General features: G+C 36.8%; 1 protein-coding gene across 5 annotated transcripts in view; it reads left to right on the top strand.

The window, feature by feature from the left end:
* The first annotated feature begins 6,063 nt into the window (after positions 1 to 6,063).
* Positions 6,064 to 27,517, top strand: part of LOC150089027 (lissencephaly-1 homolog) — a 212,618-nt gene continuing 191,164 nt past the window's right edge. For 2 of the 5 annotated variants that reach the window (XM_090369785.1, XM_090369784.1), the window contains exon 1: positions 6,067 to 6,177. The gene's annotated coding sequence lies outside the window, so the exon portion shown is untranslated. Of the gene's footprint in view, positions 6,178 to 6,316; positions 6,334 to 27,517 lie in introns of those variants that run through there. The other 3 variants (XM_090369782.1, XM_090369781.1, XM_090369783.1) reach the window with 3 other exon arrangements.

The raw sequence follows: 27,517 nt of genomic DNA, 5'->3' as shown, positions 1-27,517 counted from the left end.
ATTGTAAGTGTGAAACAGAACACTGTCAATGCCAAAGATTTAAAGGTGTATGGAGTTTGTATATATGTAGTGTCGTGTACCGGTATTACTCTGGTCATTAAGCCGCTGGGCCCCTAATGGGACCCAACGTTTGTTTCCTGAAAATTGTTTCTGATGAGGTGCACTTTTTCATTTTGCATTGTGTTCTGCAAATGGTTTCTTCCAAGAGGACAATGAGCCATGTCACAAGGCCAGAATTATATAGATTGTATACTGATTCCAGGAATATGAAAGTGAATTCGGTCTACTGTAGTGGTGTCCTTCGCCAGATTTCAGTCCAATTGCAAACCTGTGGGAAGAGGTAGAACGAACTCCTCAGATCTGCAACCATTCAATTTGCAACAACTTAATCCAGCTGTACCATCGTCCCTGTTGTATGCTTTCTGTGCCATATCTAATCGAGGATGTTCTGAAGAATAAAAGGTGGCCAAATTGGTATATTATGTTAGTAAATTGCATATATTTTGCTCAGTTTGCTGTGTGAAAGATGCGAGTATCGATGAGAAATCATGCGGCCATTGTCCAACTAATGCGACCAAAAGGACTATAATACTTTTTCCCTCGAGTCCTTTTCCGTATGATGCTGTAGGAGCGATGGTAACATCAGGCTATGACAAATTAGTCACCCTGACCCAACAGATATGCCATTTTCAAACGGATTCCTTTCTCCTCCAGGATCCATATGCTTTCTAATAAGTGTCCGCTATTCTTTTGCTCTAATGGATGTGAATGCCGAATCTACACCGTGGCATAGCGCGACTATTGATCTTAAAGGTCGGTTATTAAAGGACTTAAGTTTTTCCACAATAAGCATTAGTGTTAGCAGAGGCAAATTATGCAAGAAAGCAATCCTATACATCATCAGCCAAAAAAAAAAAAAAACTACACCTCCCATTTCACCTATTTATTTCCTCCAATAGTTTGCCTAGTTCTTTCTTGATTTTATTTAAGCTATCAATTTTCCTAACAGACTGACGTTTGTTCCGTCTGTTATGATGTTAGATGGCTAAAGGCATGGAAAATTTCTGCATATCTATTCTGTAACCCTCCTTCCTCATTTGAATTTGTGCCCTCTCCTTGTGTGTGCTCTGAGTAAACAGAAGAATTCCATCAGCATTGAGCTTGCTCAATCCATTCAAATTTTAAGTAGCTCAATCAGATAACTTCGCAGGTGTGTTGTCTGGTCATCAGATGCTGCAATTTGCAGAACCAAAGCACCTTTGTTCCGCTTACCAATTTCGTTGCTCTTCTCTGTACTTGTTTCTAGCATCTCTACATCCTTCCTAAAATGAGGCCTCAGACCTGTGTCAGTATTAAAGACATGGCCAGACCATTGCCTTATAAATAGGATAATCAATTCTTTATCCCTGCTATCAAAATTCCTATATGTCATTGAAAAAACATGGGAGCCTATGCGCATTGCTCAGAGAACTTCACATCTGACTGCACACCCAAGTCTTTTTTTATTTTCCGCTACCCTAAGTGAAGCACTACACAGTTGGTACGTTTCTCTGGAGTCACTGCTACCCATTGCAGTACTCTGCATTTATCAATGTTAAACTTCAATTGCTATTTCTCAGTCCATCTGCCTAACTTTTCTAGATCCTGTTGCAGTTACATATCCATAATTTTACAAAAGATTCGAACTCAGGTCATTCCCATCCGTTGATTATACCAACTGTGATACCCATGAGGGCAATTTTAAAAACGAGGAAAGGAAATATGCTAAAGCAATAAAGTCGAAATTTTGTGCACGTAACTGTAAATCAAGGTGCGTATAGTCTTATATTTGAGATAAGTAGAGATAAATTGTGATATCTTTAATACAGTAACCTCAAATAAAATTGAAAGTGTAAACTGGACACAAACTGCCAATCAATTACTTGATAGGCTCTTTCCTAACGATATAACCTTGATTATAGGGTTGGGAAAGATAATGAGAAATAACTACCTATTATTCTGTAGTTTGGAATGATAACGAGAAATACCTACCGATCAATCTGGGGGAAAGATAACCAGAAATACAATTCGCTCATTCCTACTCTTTACTCGCAATGGAAGTGCTTAAAAATGCAGTTTCTTCTATGAGTACCAAGAAACTTTGAAAAGCCCATTGTTGTTTTCTATATTTATCAGGGACAGGACCATGCAAATAGCAGATGCATTGGATGCTCCGCACCAGGGCCCAGAGCTACGGGGCTCAATCGAGGGAGGCATTATTGTCAATATAAATAAACGAGGCCCATTAACCCCTTTTACATCTGGGCTTCCAAGCACCTTTGCATGGCCCTGACCAAGGATACTGATAAAGCTATATCAGGCGTAATGTCCAAATGTGTAGATGATACAAAAGTTGGCAGGGTTGTGTATGCAGCAGTAGTAGTAGTTGGGTTTTTTAGTACGGAGTTCGTATTGTTCCGTGTATACTGTCTGTAAATTGCGTGTGTTCTGTGGTCGATTTGCTGGACGAGAAAACCGAGTTTCCTGGAGAAAAACTATGATACCGTCGCCTGAGACCGACTAACTCAGCCACATTGTGAAAAAGGCCTATAAAAATTCCTCCCGTCATCGAACTCGGGTCTTTTCCACCCGGTATGTGGAGGACGTCGATTCTACCAACTGTGCTACCCACGAGGGTGATACTGCAATAGGATCTAGAAAAGTTAAGCAGATGGGCTGAGAAGTGGCAACTGTAGTTTAACATTGACAAATGCAAAGAACTGCACAGGGATAGCAGTAATCCCAGAGTAACGTACGGACTGTGTGGCACTGCACTCAGAGTAGTGGAAAATGAAAAAGACCAGGGGATAATTCTGCAGTCAGATATGAAGTTCTTTGAGCAATGCAAACAGACTGCCAGGACAGACCATGGGGCTTTGTCAATGACATACAGGAATTTTGTTAGCTGGGATAAGGAGGTGATTATCCCTTTGTATAAGGTAACGGTCAGGCCCCATCTTGAGGACAGCACACAAGGTTCTGGAAGCCTCATTTTAGGAATAATGTAGAACTGCTGGGAGTACAAGAAAGGGCAAAATTGAAATTATTATATTAGGGCCTCCCCTATTATTTCTTACATATAACCGTTTTATTTGTAAAATAATAAGAGGAGTTTACCTCAATATAGTGTAGAACAATTCCCTAGAACGTATTGAGTATTACAGTTCTGATTCATACTATCTAATTGGAACTGTTCTACGTTCTATATTGAGGTAAACTCCTCTTATTATTTTACAAATATTAAAATCAACGTAGAACGTATTGAGTATTACAGCTCTGATTCATACTGTATAACCGTTTTATGTATTATGTCTATAAATTGCGTGTGTTCTCTGATCGATTTGCCTGTTTTGCTGACGAAAAAAAAAACAGTTTCTGGGGAAAAAACCTTGCTATCTACGCCTGAGTTCTGCAAATTGCAGCGTCTGTAGACCAGGCACCCGCGAGGTGATCTGATTGTGGTGTTTAAGGCTTTGAATGGTTTGAGAAGCTCAATAATGATCGGATTCTTGGTAGTAGTAGTAGTAGTAGCAGTGATACATAATGCAATAAGCACGCTCATAAAGCACCAGAAAAAAAAAAAAAAAAAATCACAAATCACCTGTCCGTCCCCATCCAATAATTTGACTAGTTCTTTGGATTTATTCAACCTGCCCACTTCCGCAACAACAGATGGAAGTCTTTTCGGGATTCATTGTAGAATTCATCGCTGTACGTGATGGTAGGAGATTTTCTAAAGAATATTTCCTTTCTAAATAATTTTCTCAGTCAGAAAAAAAATTATCAGTATATAATTTTGCCAGTCAGTCTACAATGTGTGCTGGCTCTTTTTATCCAGTAGCATACCCAGAATTTTGAACTAGGGGACTGTCTGTTCCATATGGTAAAAACAGATACCTATTTTTGAACTGCAATTTTTCTGTGGTTGTTTCAAACAGTTTTTTGAAAACAAATATTTTATTCGCATTGAGATGCGTCCCTCTATGCATGTTCATTTACTGTTGTGTAGTAGTAGTAGTAGTAGTAGTAGTGGCACATGATGCCAGAAAGCAAGTGTAGGAGCTTATGCAGCATCAGCCAAAAAAAAAAAAAAAAAAAAATCATCACACCATTCCCTCCAAATGCTTGTCCAGTTCCTCCTTAAATTTATTTAACCTATCAACTTCCACAACGACAGATGGAAGTTTGTTCCAGCAATTAACCACCCGCTGGCTAAAGGCAAATTTCCGCACATCTATTCTACATCTGTCCTTTCTTAATTTGAACTTATGTCCCCGTAGGTTCGTAATCTGAACAAGTGGAAGGATCCCATCAGAATTCAGCGTGCTCAACCCATTCAAGGCCTTATAGACCTCAATCAGATCACCGCGCAGGTGCCTAGTCTCCAGCCACTGCAATTTGCAGAACTTAAGCCTCTCTTGGTAAGAGAATCCCTTCATTCCCCTCACCAATCGTGTTGCTCTTCTCTGTACACGCTCAAGCAAATCTACATCCTTCCTAAAATGAGGCCTCCAGACCTGTACGCAGTACTCAAGGCGTGGCCTGACCATTGCCTTATACAGAGGGACAATCACCTCCTTTTCCCTGCTAGCAAAATTCCTATATATCATTGACAAAACCCCATGACCTGCCCTAGCAGCCTGTCTGCATTGCTCAGAAAACTTCATATCTGACTGCACAATTACTCCCAGGTCTTTTTCATTTTCTACCACCTTAAGTGTAGTACCACACAGTTGGTACGTTTCTCTGGGGTTACTTCTACCCATATGCAGTACTTTGCATTTGTCAAGGTTGAACTTCAGTTGCCACTTCTTAGCCCATCTGCCCAAATTATCTAGATCCTGTTGCAGTAGCACACTGCCATTACTGTCATTAACAACCCTGCCAACCTTTGTGTCATCTGCAAACTTCGACATTAAGCCTGATATACCTTCATCAATATCATTGATAAATACACAAAACAACAGTGGACCCAACACCGAACCCTGTGGGACTCCACTAATAACATTAGTCCATGAAGAGCAGCACCCATTGATTACCACCCTCTGTCTTCTCCCACTTAACCATCCTTTTATCCATTGTAGCAACTTACCCTTAATACCATTCTGCTCCAATTTGTACAGTAGTCTTCCATGCGCAACAGTGTCAAAAGCTTTCCTGAAATCCAAGTATATGATATCAAAATTATTTTTCGCATCCAGTTCCTTTGTGACCACATCATAATAACCAATCAAATTTGTCAGACAAGACTTTCCCTTAACAAACCCATGCTGTGTGTATCGGCTGCAATGTCTGCTTATCAACTATCAATATACCTATGGTACTGATTGGTGTCATGGTATTTGCCTTGTCTTGGTCTTTTTATGATGGGATAACATCGCAATTGCAATCACTGAAGAAGCGGTAGACAATTCATCCGCGAAACGTATGATCTTTAGACTCTATTAGTCTAAAAATAAATAGATTCTAAACTTGGTAAATTGCTTGTTTCAAAACTTTACAGATGACGTAAAAAAATTGCTAGTAATTTAATACCCCTTTAACGTTAATTTGAAATTAAGTTGGCTTCTTAATTTCTCTGACTTTTTTTTTTTTTGAAATGATGGTAACGTTTGGACTTCTTTATACAAAATCATATGCATTAATAAACCTGTTGTAATGCAGATTTGTTATTATATTGTTTTTCAGCTGAATTATACCTTAGCTATATTTATTATTACTAATTGTAACTTTTGAAATGCTAATAACTTTTTTTTTTTTTTTAATTGGATTTCGGTAGACCTTCGTATCATTTATTATACTGCTGATGGTAATGGTGTCGCATTAATATTTTTACTAGTTTTGAATGAATCAATACTGATATAAATTTGACAAGATTTGTAATCTGTACTATTTTGCTTGCTACAGTGATCATCTTCAAGTACAACAAAATATATACACTGTACTAACCTTTTTACCATAGTAGATCTTAAAGTCTGCTGTACGTTAACATATTTTGGCTGTACTTACTGCGATATTTGCGCACACACGCATAGGATTGTGGGTAGATTTCGAACGGTGACACATTCGTACTATCTGTTTTAGGAGCGATCTGGGTGGTCAATATTTTTTATTTTGGAATAAATTGACACTAATTTGGTGAGTGTTCTTATACTTTTAGTATAGTTCATCCGTGCTATAAGATAAGTTGTAGTATCCAAAAGAATAGAACAACGCAGCGTTTCTTTCTTTCGTTCAATTGTGGTATCGACATCTGAAATGGCGTCTCTGTGTCATTGGTATCGGTATTACACAGTAAGTGCAGTATACCGAACACAACTACTGTTGTGTCTCTTCTCGTGTCTAGAAGTAATATTAAGTTAACTTGAGACAAAAAATAAAAATTAAATTCAAATGAACACATTTCTGATCTGTAGTTACGCCAAGCGTCAGAAACGTCAGGAATCTTGAATGAATTACTTTGCCATCTTGTAATTTGTTTATTTGTTTTAGCCATGTAAATTGGATCAGATCTCTACCGAAAATATTAGAGGGACAGTTGAAAAGCTTATTAAATAATTATGAGATCACGAATGATTAACTGCTTTGGTTTTCTTGGATTGATAAGCGTCAGTGGATACATTACTGTTTAAAAAAAAAAAAGGAACGGATCGATGTTATTCTTTCAGTAGCTTCTCATCATTTAATCAAAACATTTTAAAGCACCCCTTACCCCCCAAAAAAAGTTAAGTTTTGATCAGCTGTGAGTTATTATTTATTTCCTTGGTTTGTAATGCAGATCGTTTTCGCTTGGGATTTCCAGGTCAGGTGCTCTCCAGAAAAACTTATGTAACTGATAACTAATGAAAAATTAGCTTTTAGTAGGTAATATTAAGATCAGTTTATGCAGTCGAACCCCCCCCCCCCCATCCTACAAAAAACAAACCTGCAACCTTTTTTAAGGCCGGTGTCTTACAAAATACAGATTGTAATAGTGTTGCTGTTATACAAGTTTTTTTTTTTTTTTTCTCTCTTGAAATTAAGTTTCATGTTTGATATAGTAAACGAATCTATAATTTTATGAATTTTCATATTCGCAGTCCATATGATATATATGTTATTCATTTCAGTATTCTTTATATATCTTTTCTTTTCCATATCTTTATGTATTTCAGTATTGTGTTAAATTATGGAAGTGCGTTACAACATATATTTTGACATTCTGATTTTTTTTGTCATGTTCTTATCAAGGTATAATTTTAAAATATGTTAATGTAAAAATAATTTGTATTTTTCAGTTGTTATCGAGCTATGGTATTTGAATAATTTATACATTATATTTTTCCTTAATTTTGTAAAGCTGTGTTGGCTACTAGAGAATGAGAGCGGGAGGGTTGTTCATAATGTTCTTTAGATGTAGCTAATCCTTATACACTTCATCACAACTTCCAGTTGGATCAGCAAAATCATTTAGCAAAGAGACTGTTTTATATTTGAATGCTGATAGTTTTGTTTCTTTATTTTATATATGTAATGTGTGGTGAATTTTGGTGGACAAACATGGTGGGTGTGGCATAATATCTATTCAGCAGCTAAATAAGAACTTCCAATTTGGATAGAGGTTTCACAAGGGAATTTATCAATATGATGAAGTTGTAATATCTAAATTTACAAATAGTTTCTTCTCATTCTATTCATGGGTGTTACACCACCATTATTACTTAATTCTCTGTATTTTCATGTTCACTGTCTTATATAAAGAAAAAGATGTCAAGGGATTAATTTTGTTAAAAAAAAAAAAAGTTGCTCTCTAACTTACAGATAAAATGATGTAAAGGGATTGATTTTCAACAAAAAATTAACCCCCTCACATCATTAACTGGTAACTTAGATATACATAAAGTTACCAGTTAATGATGTTATGTGCACTTATAACAAATTAATGTCGGCTTACTATATTTTTTATTAAGTATATCATTACAAGTTGATTTCATGTTGCTGGGTATATTTGCTTTTGCAGTTAGCATTGGTAGAGGCATATGATGCAAGAAAGCAAGCTTATATAGCATCAGCCAAAAAAAAAAAAACCCCTTCCCATTTCACCCATCCATTCACTCCAAGTATTTCTAGTTCTGCCTTGAACTTATTTAAGTTGTTGACCTCCACTACGACAGGTGGAAGTTTGTTCCAACTATCAAACACCCGCTGGCTAAAGGCAAATTTCTGCACATCTATTCTACAATTGTCTTTCCTCAGTTTGAATTTATGTCCCCTCAGGTGAGTAATCTGAGGAAAAATTCCCATCAGCATTGAGCTTGCTTAAACCATTTTTACACCTCAATTATATCACCTCGCAGGTGCTTAGTCTCCAAACGCAGCAATTTGCAGAACTTATGCCTTTCTTGGTAACAGCAACCATTTGTTCCATTCGTCAATCTCGTTGCCCTTCTTTGTACTTGTTTATGGGTTTAATAATTATTCTGTAAACTTGGATACTAGCTTGGGATTTCTCTTTTTATCCTGAGGTTTCATATATCTTGAAATCAGAGAATGCAGGCTGAATTTATTTTATGTTTTTCAGTTTTTTTTTTTTTATTACTTCTTTTATACAAGAAGTTACCCACCTTGTTTATAGCCAAGGTGGACAGCTGCAAAGCTCATTGACTGCTAGTGTATTTAAGTTAGCTGGATAGCTACAAAACTGCTAATGCATAGATTATAAATATGCTGTTGACTATATTTTCAAGAAATATCTTTCTTTGGATGATATAAAAGACTGGAATCGATTTACCACAGAAGAAATCATTCATAGGAGTATAAGAAGGGACTACTGGTGTTTGGTGGCCTCCAGCTTCCAAGGTGGAGATGGCATATCCTTTCCTTAGGACCAAACCCAGAGGTACCCAACCTGTTGCCCTCAAACTATTTTTGTACAGCACAATCATATGAAATAAGCTACTATGTGATTAGGTGCTTTATAGCCATAACTTTATTAAATAGTTTTCCTGAAAGGAATTAACACTAGTTGAGGAAATTAATATTAACTATCAAATTTAATTTTATATTATAGTTTGCTAGTGAAATATTTTTTTAAAAATTGCACCTTTCATAATTGAAAAACAAGTACAACTATAACCTTTAAAAGAATGACTGGAGACACCTGTCTGCTTAATAGAAGTGTTGTGTTCAGTGGTGAAATATTTTTTTTTTTTTTTTTTACCCCAGTGGCTTCCATGCACTACATGGCTATTACTGTTATCATTGCGGAAAAGTGTTTTTTGTTGTTTTTTTTGTATATCAAACTAGGGAAAATTTGATTTTTTTTTTTTTTTTTTTTTTTCTTACTACATTTTCATGAATTTTCTGGTTCAGGGTTTGCAGAGTGAACCATGTTTTCTGCAGCTGAATGCGTGTTAATTTTCTGTATTGAGTGGTCATTCGGCATGTATAGGGTATTTAAATCCATGATGCCACAAAGTATGGCAAAATTCTTTTTTAGTTCACTGTTATTGTAAACTTCTCAGATCATTTATTGAATTATGCATTCAAAGGAAAATAAACAGAAATGTTCAAAGCTAGGAATACAGTGCAGTATAGAAATAAATGTCTCTGACTGTGTGGCAGTTCTGAATTAGAAACATATGTTTACCTGTATGCAGAAATAATTATTTGAGTAAATTTAATAAATAAAGTAATTAATTAATAAATAAATATTCATTAATTGCAAACACAGCAAGCCCATCACAGCACATGGCTAGGGTCAGATAATACGGTACAAAGGAAATAAAATCGAATACATAGCAGATTTCATATAACCATTAACAATGAATAGGAATTATATTGGAGCAGTGTGGCATTGGAGGCAAATTGCTGCTATGGATAAAGGGGTGGTTGAGGGGGAGAAGACAGAGAGTGGTAATCAATGGACACTGCTCATCGTGGACTAATGTTATTAGTGGAGTCCCTCAGGGCTCAGTGTTGGGTCCTTTATTGTTTTCTGTCTCTTAATGTCCAAGTTTGCAGACGATACGAAGGTTGGCAGGGTTGTCAAGGACACTACTGACACTATGCTGCTGCAACAGGATCTGGAAAGGTTGAGCAGATGGGCTGAGAGGTGGCAAATGAAGTTTAACATTGACAAATGTAAAGTACTACATATGGGAAACAGCAACCCCAGAGCAACGTATCAACTCTGTGGTACTACACTGACAGTGGTAGAGAATGAAAGGGACTTGGGGGTGGTTGTGCAGGCAGATATGAAGTTCTCTGAGCAGTGCAGACGGGCTGCAAGAGTAGCTCATGGAGTATTGTCAATGATATACAGGAATTTTTCCAGCAGGGATAAGGAGGTGATTATTCCATTGTATAAGGCGATGGTCAGGCCACACCTAGAGTACTGTATACAGGCCTGGAGACCTCATTTCAAGAAGGATGTAGAGCTGCTGGAACGAGTACAGAGAAGGGCAACAAGATTAGTGAATGGAACAAAGGGGTGCTCTTACGAAGAAAGGCTTAAGTTTTGCGAATTACAGTGTCTGGAGACTAGGCAGCAGCGAGGTGATCTGATAGAGGTGTACAAAGCCTTGAATGGTTTGAGCATGCTCAATGCTGATGGGATCCTTCCTCTTGCTCAGAATAATCACCTGAGAGGGCATAAATTCAAATTGAGGAAAGACAGATGTAGGATAGACGTGCGGAAATTTGCCTTTAGCCAGCGGGTGGTTGGTAGGTGGAACAGACTTCCATCCCTTGTCGTGGAAGTTGATAGCCTAAATAAGTTTAAGGCTCGGCTGGACAGGTATTTCGAATGAACAGAGGGGTGAAGTGGAAGTGGTTATTTTTTATTTATTTATTTTACTTTAATTTTTTTGGCTGATGCTGCATAAGCTTGCTTTCTTGCATCAAATGCCTCTACTAATGCTAATACTTGTGAATTAATAAAAATTTTGCATAACAGCACTTTTGTCTTTCAGTTGCAGTTACTGGGTTGAAGCAGGCTGCTGTTTTTATTTCGCTTCATTTTATTGGATATCGGACTCCTGTAGGTTCAGAGTTGAGTAACCTTTTGCAATCAATGTTGTGATGATTTATGAGTTGAAGGAATGCATTGGGGAACATTCTGTCCATTTTTTTGAGTCTGGAGAGGTTGGATTTGAATTGTTGGCTTCTTGAATTTTCTCTGTTGGGAACAGGGCCCTGTTAACACTAGGGTGAGGCCCCTGGCCAAACCAGCTATGGCCGGGGGCCTGATTTTTGGTGTAAATATTTTCTAAAGTAGTTCTAAAAATTTCTGATAATAATAAGTTTTTATATATATTAAAGGTGCCTCAAATTTAAATATGGCAGGGGCCTATTTCAACCTTAATCTGGCCCTGGTTGGGAGCAGCTATTATATTGGCTAAGTTTGGTGAATCGCATGCAGAATTAATTAACTTTACACAAAGCATGACTCCAGACTCGTTGATCATCTGTTACAGTGGCTTTGTTTTTAAGTTTTCATAAAGCTGTTGCATGGATATTGTATGGGGAAAATGAAACTTACTATTGAGTCATCTATGAACCCAAATTAATGATGCATTAGGTGAAATTTGAATCTTTTATTTTCTGTTTCAGATCTGTCATTTATGAAATAAAAGGTTGAGAGCCACCTTAAAATTTTGCTATCATGCATTTTTGCTTGTTTAATGAAATTGTAGTGTTAATACAAAATTTGACCATATTAATCCCTTTAATGGTATGCTTGATAAAATTCTGTGACTAGATATGTGTTTTTAACTCTGTATGGAAAACAAGAGGTTGGGGGAACACAAGGCTTGTTGAGGATTGTCATGGAACAAACAAATACAATGGACTAAGGCTAAATTAGGATTACTAAGAGTAAACACAGGCATGTTTACTTGCTTATATTAATGCCAGGAGTATACTACTTCAAGTTCAACCAAATTCGTTGAATTTGAAGTACATACTGGTTAAGTCATCAGATGCAGATGTAGGGATGTTGGAGACATGGTGCTAATCAGATATACAAGGGATGCAAAATTTGAATATGGTGAAAATATTATACATAGAGAGGATAGGAGCAGGGGGAATAATGCTCTAGGTTAAGAAGCACATAGAAGCTAAGGCAGTTGAAGTGGGTGACTAGTTGGGTGTGATATAAGCACTGAAGAAAAAAAAAAATAGAGTAGGAATATGTTATAGGCCAAATGACTGTGATGAGTACAAAGAAATAGATTGTGCTAGCAAATCTGAATATGTTATAAAGAAGAATTTTAGTTTTCCGGATATTGACTGGAACTTGTGGGGGTTGGTTATTTTATTCACAATATCAAAAATTGTCTGGATTTACTGGATAACTGTTTACTAAAGCAGCATGTTAGAGAGGTAATCTTAGAAGCTACTGAGGATTTTATACCAACTAAGAGATATTTCTGAGTTTAGACCTAAATGGATGGTAAGGAACTGATGACACTAGTGGCAGAGAAGAAAAATTCATGGGATGATTATATCCATGCTAAAATAATATGAAGTTCAGTTGGGGAGCTGATTTTAGGATAACTGAGAAGAAAATTGAGGAGCAGAAATTGTTGAAACTAAATGTCAAAAAGAGGCAACTGGTGTGGATAGGATCTATCCAGTTATATTCAAGGAGGCAGCTAAAGAGGTTTGCTTGCCTCTTTAGCCATTCTTATGAGTGCATCTCTGGATTTGGGGGAAGTCCATATGGACTGAGATGTCCAAATGTATCCCCTATTCATAAAGGGGAATCAAAGGGAGACATGAATCATTAGACTGATTACCTTGACTTCTGTTATGGGGAAAATGGAGTCACTGCTTTAAGAAATAATGTAAGATCACCGTAGACAGGAATGCAGTTATACTGCAGTCACAGCACAGATTTGCTAAGGGCAATCTTTTCGAACCAATCGGATTGGATACTGTGACACTGTAACAAAGTAACTAGATGCAAAGAATATTTTTGACATCATTCTTAGATTTCAGAAAAACTTTTGAGTACTGTTGTACACACTGCTATACAATCTATAGCAGTGGCATTAAAGGGAAGTTATTGCTATGGATAAAGGGGTGGATGAGTGGGAGAGAAGAGAGAGTGATTATCAATGGGCACTACTCTTCTTGGACTAATTTTATTGGCAGAGTCCCCCCCCCAGGGTTCAGTGCTGGGCCCATTGTTGTTTTCTATATATATATATATATATATAGATGATATCGATGAAGGCATATCAGGCTTAATGTCTGTTTGCAGATGATACAAGGTTGGTAGGGTAGTTAAACATAGTAATATGTTTATTATAGTAATCAGAGTATGCTACTACAAGATGTAGACAAATTACACAGACGTAGACAATTACACTTTGTCTACAAGATGTAGACAAATTACACAGACGGGCTGAGAAGGGTCAATAGAAGTTTAACATTGGAAAATGCAAGGTACTGCATGTGGGTAGCAGTAATCCATTAATAACATACCAGCTGTGGTACAACACTGAGGTTAATGGAAAACAAAACACCTTTGGGGTAATTGTGCTGTGAGACATGCAAGTTCTGAACAGTGCAAAGAGGCTGCCAGGACAGCTCATGGGATTTTGTCAATGATATACAGGAATTTTGCCAGCACTGACAAGAAGGTGGTTATCCCATTGTATAAGGCAGTGGTCAGGTCACATCTACAGGTTTGGTGGCCTCATTTTAGGAAGGATGTGGATCTGTTGTAACAGGTGTAGAGAACAGCAATGAGATTAGTGAGAGGAACAAAAGGGTACTCTAACCAGGAAAGGTTTAATTGCTACAAACTGCAGTGTCTGGAGACTAGGCACCTGCAAGGAGATCTTATTGAGGTGTTTAAGGCCTTTAATGGATTGAGTAAGCTCAGTACTTCTTCCTCTTGCTTAGACTGCATGTGAGGGGGCATAAATTCAACTGAGAAAGGACATTGAAGAAATTTACCATCAGTGGTCAATTAATGAAACAGACTCCCATGTAGTGTTGTAGAGGTGGGTACTTTGAATAAATTCAAGGAAGAATTAGATAAACTGTTAAAGAGATGGACAGATGATATATGAAGTATTGCTCTTTTTTTTGGCTGATGTCTTTCTCAAGTAATTTTTCTCTTTTTCAAGTCATTTGCCACTACTAATACTGTGGGTAACAACACAAGCAGATGAATAGATCAGTAACTGGTCTTAACTGCCAGATGATAGGGATATTCCATAAGCTGTGGGAGGGAAGGAAGGCAGGAGCTGGCATACAAGATAACAAATTTTGTTTCCCCCCTCTTGCCTCATTGCTTAGAGGAATCCATTTTAGCTGGTGTTATAAACGTGTTAGTAGGATCTGAGAGCAGTGATCCAATATGATATTCATGGATGACCCCCAGATCCAGTCTACAGTCTGATTCATAGTGTATCCTTATCTCTGGGGAGATAACTTGGAACTAATCAATAAAAATCAGGGAAGGAGGCTGCTGTGCATGAGTTGCAATGTGTGGTGCATGTATGGAGCTGCACATCTTCCAGAGATGTGACTGGTGTGGTGTTATGGTTGAAGGTGCTTGAACTTTATATGAACAATCGTATCCCACATTTGACATATTTCAATTAGTTTTAACGAGCATTGTTTCTGAAATATGTCAATTAGAAATAGACATTTCTAATTGACATATTTCAGAAATAATGTTCTTTATTCATAAGTTAATAGTACCATTGTATTTTAAATAATATATATATATCCATACCTCATTTCATTAACTTATGTCAGTTAATTTGCAAATTGTAATTTAGTTATTTATACCTTGTGGTAGATGACTCATCGACCAGTGAAATACTACCAGTTTGATTATTGGAAGCGTGAAGTGGTGAAACCATGTTTAGTCTCCAGAGCAAAGTTTCTGGCATTTTCCTTCTCTCCCCCCCCACCCCCACCCAGTCTCCTTTATCCCATGCACAGTACTAAGTACTATAGGTTTTGATTCCTTTTTGCCTTTGGGATTTTCGTAAAAAAAAAGTGTTTAGTTAAGTGTACTCCCAATATTCAGAAAAACAATCTCACTGAAGAGAAAAAGAAAACCTGAAACGTGAAAAAAATTGCATATATATAAATTAATTAAAATTACATTATCTAATGTAATCACAATCAGAATAAAGGTTTTACTACTATACTGCAAGTGTAATTATATATTTTTAAAATTATTATACATTTATAAAACTGTCCTTGATTGTCTGTTTGCCCATGAGCTTACCCTTGTTTTGCATCTACAAAAGAAATTCATTCAGAAGGCCTTGACAGGGAATTGTTTATGATATTAAACTGAATTAAATAATTTAATTATGCATTTGAATGAGATGTGAATGCTTGTCTTCATTTTATGGGAGTTTTGCAGGTTAGCTGCTTTTATTAGCAGTAAATACTCAATGAGTATTTTTAACTACCTTTAGTAACATTTTTTATGATGTGTGGATCAATGAGCTTAGTGCATGCAAACCATGTTGGTAGATGGAGTTGAATTAGCATTGTGAAGGTTTTTATTTTTTTAAATACCTTATTTAAAAGAAATTAAGATATTATGTATATGAATGAGAAAGCTTATTACTGGTAATGAGGGTTATTAGCATTAGTAGAGGCATATGATGAAAGAAAGCAAGCTTATACAGCATCAGCCAAAAAAAACAACCCCTTCCCATTTCACCCATTCATTCGCTCCAAATGTTTGTCTAGTTCTGTCTTGAATTTATGTAAGCTGTCAACTTCTATAATGATAGATGGAAGTTTGTTCCAGCAATCAACCACCTGCTGGCTAAAGGCAAATTTCCACACATCTATTCTACAACTGTCTTTCCTCAATTTGAATTTGTCCCCTCAGGCGATTAATCTGGGCAAGAGGAAGAATCCCATCAGCATTGATCTTGCTCAGACCGTTCAAGACCTTATACACCTCGGTCAGATCACCTCGCAAGTGCTAGTCACAAGACACTGTAATTTGAAAAAAATTTAAGCCTTTCTTCGTAAGAGCAACCATTTGTTCCATTCACTAATCTTAATGCCCTTCTCTGTACTCGTTAGAGCAGCTCTACATCCTTCCTAAAATGAGGCCTCCAGACCTGCGTACAGTACTCAAGGTGTGGACTGACCATTGCACCATTGACTATCTGCTTATACAAGCAGATAATCACCTTATCCTTGCTATAAAAATTCCTGTATATCATTTTAGATATTCCTGTATATCTATAACATAGAGTATATGCAAAATTGTGATTTGTCACGCTCATCACAGCTTTTCGGTCATCAACAGTTCTGTTTTTATGCCTTTTAAGCTGGGCTTTTTTATGTGCACCTGTCAGTATTGGTCTTTTTTGGGGAACCATACTCTAGATATCCATATTATGCAATTATCTTCACAGTGTTCTCTTAGAAATCAGCTGATGAAGTCCTTAGTTCTTGTCTTGTATGAAATTCTTCTTTGTTTACTAGAAGTGATATTTGTAGCTGGTCGTGATGATTTAGTAGGCTTTTGACTGCAATTCTGCTAATAATTTCTAGTTGATTTTGACTTACCCTGTTCCTTAAAAACTCTTATTACTGTTCTTTCTACAACATCAGAAAATTCAGCTACTTCTTTAACTGCAGGTACTTTAGACCTGCCAATTGCTGTCACTCCTTTTTGCCACTCCCTAATATCTTTTCTGTCCCCTCCCCATCTTTTGTGTTGAAAGCCTTCTTTAGTCACAGTTGGTATATCTTTAAATAGAGAAGAAATGAGCTAACCTTACACTAATTTCAGTGCTCTAGGCAAACAAATGTAGAAGCTCAATATCATTACAATATCTTATATGGCCTAAATAGCACAAGTGTTAATTTTTTTTTGTGTGGTGTCCCTATTTGTCATAAAATCTCAGATCCTTAATCCTGTAACAGGCATGCCATCAGTGCCTTGCCAAATTTAAATATTAAAATATTTATTAGTATTGTCATTGTCAATTAACATGCATATGCATCCAATAATCTTTTCAGTTTTGACCTGTATCATTGATTATTTTTTATTGTTGAAGTATAGCTATAACTGCTTGTGCCTAGTGTGCTTCTGTGTATAATTTTTCCCAAAGGGTTTCTGTTTCAGTTTTGCTCTGTGTGAAGCTGTGCAAAAGTTTCCTGATAACAAGAGAGCTGGTTCTGAAATATACTGTATCTTCTGTTCACCATTTTGTAGTATTAGTTACTACAAAATGGTGAACAAAAGAGAGAGAGAGTATGTCAGGTGAAACAACTGACAGAAAATTAGGCCCTAGTACCACCTTGAATTTCATTGGTATTACCAGAGTTCCATCAGCCCCTCTCTGAAATCGTCTTAAGTTAGCTTCAAGCTTAGTTAGACTGCTGACATTTGATTATTATTTATCAAACTCTGGTATAAGACTAATCGGTAATCTTGGTAAAGATATTGTTCATACTAACTGCAATTGAATACACCAACTATACAACAAACCTTTATTAAAATAAAACAGAATAAAATTTGATGTGAAAATAAAATACCTGACAACTGTAGAGTTAAAAGCGATAAAAATATAGACAAAATATTACCAATTAAAAGTGATAAAACAACACCATAGCTTTCAAAGGTGATGGCCTCCTGTATCATTTCAGTCTCCATGCATGTATTCAGGATAATTCCCATGCTCGTACAGTAACACATGCCGTGACCTGTGATCCTGCTGACGTTGTTTAAGGATGTCCCATGATGGTAAAGTTCCTCCGTGAAGGAGGCTATTGTTTTTAAAGCTGACAATGTTGTTTTATCACTTTTAATTTGTATGTATGTTATTTTATGTATTGCTTTTAACTCTACAGTTGTCAGTGCATTTTATTTTTACATCAAATTTATCCAGTTTTATTTTAATATATTTTAATAAAGTTTTGGTTATATTTTTATTATTATTATTATTTTTTTTTTTTATGAAAACCCCAAACACAAGAGGTATTAGAACCTATAGTACTTAGTACTGTGCTTGGGTTGGAGGTCGAGAAGACGAAAGAAGATATTTGTTGACATTAGACTTGAACTTCTATAGACTGTAATTTTCAGGAAATACGTATGAAGGAAGGTTGTTCCAGAAAATGGCAATTGAATGAATAAATGAGGAAGATGAAAAGTTGGTTCTGTGAGTTTGAAGTTGGACAGTAAATGGATGTTGGCTGGTGGTGACACGTATTCGGACTGTTTTGAAAGAGAGAGAGCAGGAATTATAGAAGCCAATTCAGAAGAACGGTACCCACGGAAGTATCTTAGAAAAGGCATGCAGCAGAAACAGTATGTCTATGAGACAGCGAGTGGAGAGACTGTTAGAGATGAGGCATAAATTAACCTAATTGCCCTCTTCTGAATAGAATCTATAAACCTGAGAGAGGTTTTGGGGACACCGCCCCAGATGTGGGAACAATATTCCATGGTAGGGTAGATTTGCAATTTGTACAGAGTGAACAGCTGTTTGGAAGAAAAGTAACGCTGAGAATAAAAGAGAAAACCAAGTTTTTTAGATGCAGAGGAAGCAATATTTGTAATGTGCTTGTCACATTAGAAGTCAGGATAATCCCCAAAAGAGAGATATATCATTTTGCCTAGAAATTGGAGTGTCACCAAAGATAAGCATAGGAGCAGAAGAATCCTTTTTGCAAGATATAAGGCAAGACTGAGTTTTAGAAGGATTGAAAAAAACAAAGTTATCTTTGCCCCACTGGATAATTACCTGGAGATCGGCATTTAAGGAATTGGTAGCAGATATTCGAGAAGTTAAAGCTGATTGAGCAGGGCAAGGTTTCTCAAAATGGAAAGTGGAATGCAATGTGCTATCATCAGCAAAACTATGGATAGGATTTCCATCAATGGAAGAAGGTTATTAATATACAAGAGGAAAAGAGTGTGGAAAGAACTGAACCTTGGGGGGGGACACCACCATTAGTGGAAAAGTTAGTAGACAGAGAGCCATCTACCATCACCCTCAGTGAGCAATCAGAGAGAAAGCTGGATAACCAATTAAAAAAGTTGGCAAACCATAAGATGGATGCTTGTTTAGAAGACCTTTATGCCAAACATGATTGAAAGCCTTTGATATGTCAAGAGCAACTGCTTCTGTTTCACCAAACTTTTCCACTGAATTTGTCCATAAATGAGTAACATAAGCCAGAATATCACAAATGGATTGACACTGACAGAATCCATACTTGTGATTATTGATCAGACAGAAGGTTTCTAGATAGTTTAAGAGTTGGCGGTTAATTGATTTCTCCATTACTTTAGAAAGAGTAGAAGAAATTGCAATGGGTCGATAATTGGATGGGAGGGATTTGTCACCCTTTTTGGGAACTGGCTGAGCATGAGCAAATTTCCAAGCAGAAGGAAAAACACCTTTGGAATAAGAAAGTGAAAAAAGGCTGCAAAGAACAGGAGTAAGTTCAGGAGCACAGGTTTTGAGAACAAGTGGAGAAATACCATCAAGACCTGGAGCTTTCTTAGCATCAAGTTTCATCAAAATCTTTGACATCTTTTTGACGAAAGACCACAGGAGGCATTGAATGGAGCGTGCTAGGAATGGTGGGAGGTGTTTTACCCAGATCATTAATATGGAGTTGGAAAGAAATGAGATGCTAGCAGGTCAGCTTTATCCTTGGCCGAAGTAACAACATAACCATCTGGTTTTGACAGAGGTTGAAACAGAGATGGGCAAAAGTTTAGAATGCTTAGCTACCATTAGGGCAAGAAGCAAGTTTTCTACTCTTAGCCTGTTCAAAATCTAGTTTGGGCTGATTAATAATTGCTTTACAATTGTTGCAAGCTTTGGTATAGGCAGAAAAAGAAAATGAAGAATTGGAAACAAGCCAAGTAGGATATGCAAAGTTCTTCTCTTGGACAGCCTTAGTACATTTATTGGAAAATGAAGGATTAGATACGAGATTTTAAAGTGGAGTGTGGAATAAAGGATTCCATTCCAACAAGAATAATTTCACTGACACGATCTGAGCAAACGTTGACATCAGAAATTTTGAGACAGTAATCCGACCAAGGAAAAGAAGAAAAGAAATCTTGCAAGTCATCCCATTTTGCATTCTTGTAATGCCAAACAATATGAGGTTGGGAATAGCCAAGAGATAAATACTCCAATGGAGAAGAGACCATCACCAAGTTGTGATCTGAGGTGCCTAAAGGACCACTCACTTCGACCGTGTACTTAGAAGGGTTGTTTGTGAGAAAAAGATCAAGTGTGTTGGCTGTATGGTTAGGATTGTCCGGTATCCTTGTAGGTAAACGAACAATCTGTGCAAGGTCAGTAGTAATTGCAAACGCCTCAGCATCTTGACCAGCTGGGTCGGTGTGACTAGAAAATGGAAGCCAGCTGGAGTTGTGAATGTTAAAATCACCAAGGAAAATTACCTCACTGTTAGGAAAGTTGGACTGGAGAAAGTCAAGTTGCAAAGAGAGGAAGTCAAAGAGCTCCAAGTGATTAGTGGAGTTTGGAGAAAGGTAGAGACAACAGATGAATTTTACACAATGAGGTAGAGAGATTTTAAGCCAGAGAAGATCAAAGAGAGTAGATTCCAAATTGCTAAGTCTCTGACAGGGAATATTGGAATGGACATATGCACAAGTACCAGCTTTGAGGCGAAAGGAATCATACAACGAATAATTTGGGCAATTGAGATGAGCAGTAGTTGAATCAACCGATAACTGAGATTCTGTGAGAAAAAGTACATGGCAGACTGCAAGTGGAAATGGATGTCGTTGAGATTAGAATTGAGACCACGTATATTTGTGAAATGAAAGGAAGTGTTTGGGAGATTTAGATCTTTTTGCAGATAAGCTTACTCTATTAGTTTGGCAATTCATCTGGGTATATTCTTACGATACACATGGTAAGAATATACCCAGATCATTGACACACCGTGGCCTCGACAATGCCCCATGCATACACACTACTCAGACTTCCTCCAGTCACTAACTGGCAGAGTAGAGGTAGCAAGATTATACACTAGCTGATCTGGAACCCTTCTAAAGAGTTACCAATAGTTTCGTCTGGTGTACTAACTAGTGGCCGGCCTGCGAACATCGTTTTAGAGCTGTACCCTTGAAATTTAAGGAAGATTGGATCTCGCCATGATGTTCATCATAACCTCAAAAGTCATCTGTTGCACTGCATGATGGAAAAGATGGGGAAGGGTTGACTGGAACTTAGCTCTGGAGACTAAACATGGGTTCCACCACTTCAAGCCTCCAATAAGCAAAGTGGTGGTATCGCACCGGTTGATGAGAGCCATCTATCACCTAGTATTGCCTGGTAACACAGAGGGCCAGCTTTCCTCCATGTGGTGTGGGTGAAACACCTTGAACCCTGCTTACGTTGGTTCACATCTGGGTGGTCACCCACAGTGTGCTTGTGCATGGGGGTTATACCCAGGATTACTAACAGTCCCGCCATTGTGAAGATGCAAGCAGAGGATTTGGCTGTCACAGACCATCCGGACTTCGCTGAAATTGGGTTCCCTTGACTTGAACGTCACCCGAATATCAGTTCCATCAGTGTTTTAAACTCCCAGGTAGCAAGTAAAGCTTGTTTTGCATATAATATCTTTATTGCAATCAGCGAAGATAAGTAAATTTTACATGGATGCCTGATGCAATGCCCATAACAGCAAAAATGCTAGGGGTTATCTGAGAGAATGTCTGTGACAACCTCAAGGTTAATGTATTCAATTGCAGTTGGCATGAGTCATAATATTCCCAATCCCAAGGCCTATTTGACTACTTTGATATAGATATTGGTTGTGTGGTCAAAATGAAGACTGATTCACTTAAATTTTTTCATGTAAAGCTGTAAACTGGTTTAATGTCATCAGGTTTAATGTCCAAGTTTGCAGATGATACAAAGATTGGCAGGGTTGTTAACGACAGTAAAGACAGTATGCTACTCCAACTGGATATACATAAGTTGGGAAAATGGGCTGAGAACTGGCAACTGAAGTTTAATATTGACAAATGCAAAGTACTGCATATGGGTAGCAATAACTCAAGAGAAATATACCAACTGTGTGGTACTATACTCAGGGAAGTAGAAAGTGAAAAAGACCTGGGGGTAATTGTGCAGTCAAATATGAAGTTTGCTGAGCAGTGCAGATGGGCTGCCAGGCCAGGTCATGGAGTCTTGTCAATGATATATGGGAATTTTTGCTAGCAGGGACAGGGAGGTGATTATCCCGTTATACAAGGCAATGGTCAGGCCACACCTAGAGTACTGTGTACAGGTCTGGAGGCCTCATTTTAGGAAGGATGTAGAGTTGCTAGAGCGAGTACAAAGAAGGGAAACAAGATTGGTGAGGGGAACCTGTTACCAAGAAAGGCTTAAGTTCTGCAAATTGCAGCGCCTAGAGAGTAGGCACCTGCGAGGTGATCTGATTGAGGTGTATAAGGCCTTGAATGGATTGAGCAAGCTGAATGCTGATGGGATACTTCCTCTTGCTCAGACTAAGAACCTGAGGGGAGGCACAGTTTCAAATTGAGGAAAGATAGTTGTAGAATAGATGTGCGGAAATTTGCCTTTAGCCAGCGGGTAGTTGATTGGTGGAACAGGCTTCCATCTTTGTTGTGGAAGCTAATAGCCTAAATAAATTTAAGGTTGAGCTGGACAGGCATTTGGAATGAATGGAGGAGTGAAATGGGAGGGTTTTTTTTTTTTTTTTTTTTTGGCTAATGCTGCATAAGTTTCCTTTCTTGCACGTGTGCCTCTACTAATGCAAATGCTAACTGCGTTTTCTGTAAATTGTTATTAAATCTTAAGCTTTGAACTTTAGCTTTGTTTTTCTCATGTGTAAAGGTCCTGGTCTGCAGTCTGCTAGTTGATCTATGTATGCATTGTGAGAATGTTAAAGATTCATATTATTATTATTATTATTATATAAGGAATAAAAAATATGATACTGTATGATGGAAGCTAGATTATGCAGAAATGACTGAAGGATATCATTTTAGCTTATTTTTCAGATGTATGCAGAGTAATTTCAATTAGAAGGGACTTTGACCAGTGCACTGAGTCATCTGTACTTAATATCTTGGAGTACTTTATGTGAATTCATTCACTGCATATAGGATTTCAGGTTTTATGATTAGAGTTGCTATGTTATTTAAAGTTCTTATTCACTTAATGTTATTGTTTGCATAGGATATTGTAGAGGGAAAGTCCTTTCAAGCAAAGCCTGATAAACTTTAATAGGGGCTTATTTTCACCAGCCTGCTATCACAATCATAAATTTCTATTTCATATCATAAAATTCTATTCCAAAATATTTTGAGCAATTGAAGCTGAATGAGCAATGACCACTGCATTCAATTTCTTTTCGTTGCAATCGTTGAACTCGGAATGTAGTAGTCATTGTTGAAAAGATAAATTGTACAGGCATACCTCGAATAACGAATAGGATGCGTTCCACGAAATTACTTCGTTAAGCGAAACTTCGTTTTCAGAGGTAAAAATACTATGGCCAGAATAGGGATACGTTCCTACGTAAAGAAAACGAAAAGCTTTTTTTTTTTTCGAACAAAGAAAAGTTTTATTAAATAAACAGTCAACTTACATACAAAGTGAAACCACATTTTAAAATATGAGTCTAAAGTTGATTGCTTATGCTGTTTTTCTCTTTCATTTGACAATTGCCTATACGGAGTTATTGCATTTAACACTGATCGCTTAACAATACAACTTCTTCCTAAATCAGGATCATTTTCACTAAAAAAATTTAAAACGTTTTCAATGTCATTTAAGCACCTTTTAAATCTTTGGTTGTTAACACTTTTCGGCAGGAACTTCTTTAACTTCGTCTTCATTATCTTTGTCTTCGTTGCTAACAAGGTTTTCTGAATCTTCCACTGAAAAACCATCATCTTCTGCATTCAATAAATTTCTAACATCGATATGTTAGAAATTTATTGAATCATCGATATTTTCGAAACCTATTGATTGAGCCATCTGGATAACTTCATTTCTAATTTCTTGGATGTTATTTTCTTCTTCTAGTACAACTTCTGTCCATATTTTGCGCCAAACTCCATTTAAGCATTTCTTAGTGACTTCTTTCCAAGAACTATCAATGTTTTCAATTGCATTTTTAATGGTGTAGTTTAAAAAGTTTTAACTGTCATTTCCTCTTTATCCTCTAGTTCAGTTAAATTGCTTGATGTTCGACGCAGATAATAAGCTTTAAATGATGCTATTACTCCCTGATCCAATGGTTGAATCAGGGAAGTTGTTTGCTGGAAGAAACACAACTTTGACAGGAATGCATGTGTCCAACGTGTTAAGATCAGTAGGATGTCCCGGAGCATTGTCTAACAACAAAAGAGCTTTTTCTTCAAAGTTGTTTTTTTGACAATACCGTTTTACTTCAGGACAGAAGTGGTTACCAATCAGTAAATAACCCCTTGGTAACCCACGCTTTTCTATTTGCTTTCCATATTACAGGTAAATTCATTTTTATGTTACCTTTTAACGCCCTCGGATTTTCTGAATGGTAAACTAATAACAATTTTAATTTATAATCGCCAGAGACATTTGATCCAAAGAGTAACGTTAAACGGTCTTTGGCTGCTTTGAACCCAGCAGCTGATTTTTCTTCAATAGAAATGAAGCTTTTTTGTTGGTAGCCGTTTCCAGAACAAACCGCTTTCGTCAACATTGAACACCAAATTTGGTGGAAAATTTTCACGTTCAATTATTTCCTTTAGTTTTTCTGGAAACTTCTCCTGTTAATTTTACACTATGAATCCTGGCCCGTTTTTTAAATTTCTCGAACCAACTACGAGAAGCCCCAAAGGTTTCCGTAATTTCTTCAGTTTGTTTAGATTTCAGGTGATTAAACTGGAATATTTTTTTTTATGTTAAATGGGGCTTGAAATTGCGGACTTCGTTATATCGAAGCTTCGTTATCAGAGGTAACGTTAACCGAGGTATGCCTGTATAACAAAACTTCACTAAAGGATAATATAAACAACCATATAGAATTCTGTTACTTTGGAGACTGTGTATAGTGATAAATTCCATTTATTTTAATTTATAGGATTTATTTTAATGTCAGTATGAATTTTAGCTTTTTTTTTTTTTTCCACCACTCATACTATACATATTGTCCCTTTTGAACATTTCTTTAAATGTCTCAACTCCATTTCTTTAACTTATGTCTGGCACTTGACACTAGTTAAGTTGAAACTTCAGTTTAAGAGTACAAGCAGTACATTGAAAGTTTTATATATGTAAGAGCAATGTATATGTATGTATATATATGTAAGAGCAATGTATCAGCTGGCAATATTTAATTAGGTCACAAAATAATGTTGAAATACCTGTGGATTGTAATTTTCAGTGTTACATGTGGGCACCACTAGGTGACTGCATATTACCTGTATAACAGGGCACCAAAATTAAAATTGCCTTGTTAATGAACTGTCCCGATTCTGTGTTTCAATTAGATGCTAGGTCTTTTATTTATTTATTTTTATTATTATGTTGTTCCCATACAGGAAACCTGCACTCAAATCAAACAGTTTTGATTATTGTTGTATCACCTTTGTATAATATGAATTTTTTATTAAAAGTTATTCAATTATCAGTCAGAACATTAAGTGAAAAACATCTATGAAGATGTGAACTTGCTTTTATTTATTTTTTAATTTTTGTGTGTGTAAGAACTATAGTCAGTTAATTACAGGATTTTGCTTGATTTGACATTGTATTTTGTATACAGATCAGAAATTTATATTTCTTAAGCTTTCACTACATATCATTCTTTAGTTTAATTTAATTTAGTTTAGTTTAATTTAATAAGTTAATTACTAAAGCCTTAAAAGGCAGGCAGACAGGCAAAGTGAGAATAAAAAATTGATTTTTAAACTGCAGGAAAGTTATTTATAAGTCGTTTTAAATATCATTAGAGAGACAAGAAATTTTTTGATATTTTCAAAATTTAAGCTTTTGCCAGAAAGGAGAATTTTATACTTCTGCTGAGATAACGACATAATGAAACATGTTACATTTACAGGATTCACATTAGTTTCAACATAATATCTCTTGATAATGTTCTTTATTTTCTAAATCTGGTTAGCAGAAAACTACATTCAAGATCATGTCTATATTAAGGATTCTCCTGACCTATATAATCTCTCTTGACATGAGTACATCACAAATATTGCTTCCTCTGCATTTAAAAAAATGGGGGGTTTCCCTTTTTTTTTTCTTTTTCTTTTTTTTTTTTTTTTTTGTATAATTTCTAAATAGTTACTTAATCTGTACAAATCTGAAATCCACCCTAACATATTGTGCCCACAACTGGGGTGGTGTCCCATAACCTCTCAGACATCTGGACTCCATTCAAAAGAGGGCAGTTAAGAACTGGCAACTGAAGTTGATAACTAACCAAAAAGGGCAGTTAAGAACTGGTAACTGAAGTTGCCAGTTCTTAACTGCCCTTTTTGGTTAGTCTCTCTCTCTCTCTCTCTCTCTCTCTCTCTCTCTCTCTCTCTCTCTCACATACACACACTCAGACCTTGTTTCTGCTGCCTGCCTTTTCTGTAGATATTTCCAAAGGCACTGAACTTCTGAATTAGCTTCTGTAATTCAAAATTCTTGCCCCTCCCTTCCAAACCAGTCTGAACATGTGCCACAACCACTCAACATCCTTTTACTGTCCAATTTAGAAGAAAGAAGTAGGATGCTAGCAAGAGTTAGAAGAAAAGTAGGATGGTAGCAGATATCTTATCTTTAGTTGACATGGCAATAGAACCATCAGGGTTTAACTGAGGTGGGAGTACAGATGGGTAAAGGTTGCGGCCAATCACTGTGGCAAGACACCAGAATGCTTGACTACCATTTGGACAAGAAGCAAGTTTTCTACTCTTAGTCTGTTCAAAATCTAGTTTGGACTGATTAATAACTGCTTTACATTTGTTGCGAGCTTTGTTCTAAGAAAATGGACCTGGAGATTTGGATACAAGCCAATTGCAATATACAACATTCTTAACCTGAATAACCTTAACACATTTATTGGAAAATCAAGGTTTAGATAAAGGATGAGATTTTAATATGGTGTATGGAACAAAGGATTTCATCCCTGGTCCTTGAGGCTGTAGGCGCCTCCGTAGCCAGGCGGGCAGGAGCAGCAGTGCATAGCACAAGCTTCTTGATAGACCGTGGTTCGAGCCCGTGACTACCAAATATGGAGGATGCGGAAAGGTCAGGGAATGACCACCGCATATCCCGGAGCAATATGGCCTTAGTTGCTAATGCTCCTAAAAAAAAACCAAAACAAAAACAAACCTTGAGGCTGTCATAAACATTTTCTCAGATGATATTACTAGCTAGGGCTTGCTAAAATGGTAGTCTATAATGCTGATGGAACTGATATTCAGGTGACACTTGAATCAAGTGAACCAAATTTCAGTGAAGTGCGGTCA

This window comes from Mastigoproctus giganteus, chromosome 3, assembly GCF_048544385.1.
Source record: "Mastigoproctus giganteus isolate SK-2022 chromosome 3, ASM4854438v1, whole genome shotgun sequence".
NCBI classification, from domain to species: domain Eukaryota; kingdom Metazoa; phylum Arthropoda; class Arachnida; order Uropygi; family Thelyphonidae; genus Mastigoproctus; species Mastigoproctus giganteus.
Note: the sequence above shows the minus strand (reverse complement) of the source record. Positions and strands in the feature narration are given on the sequence as shown.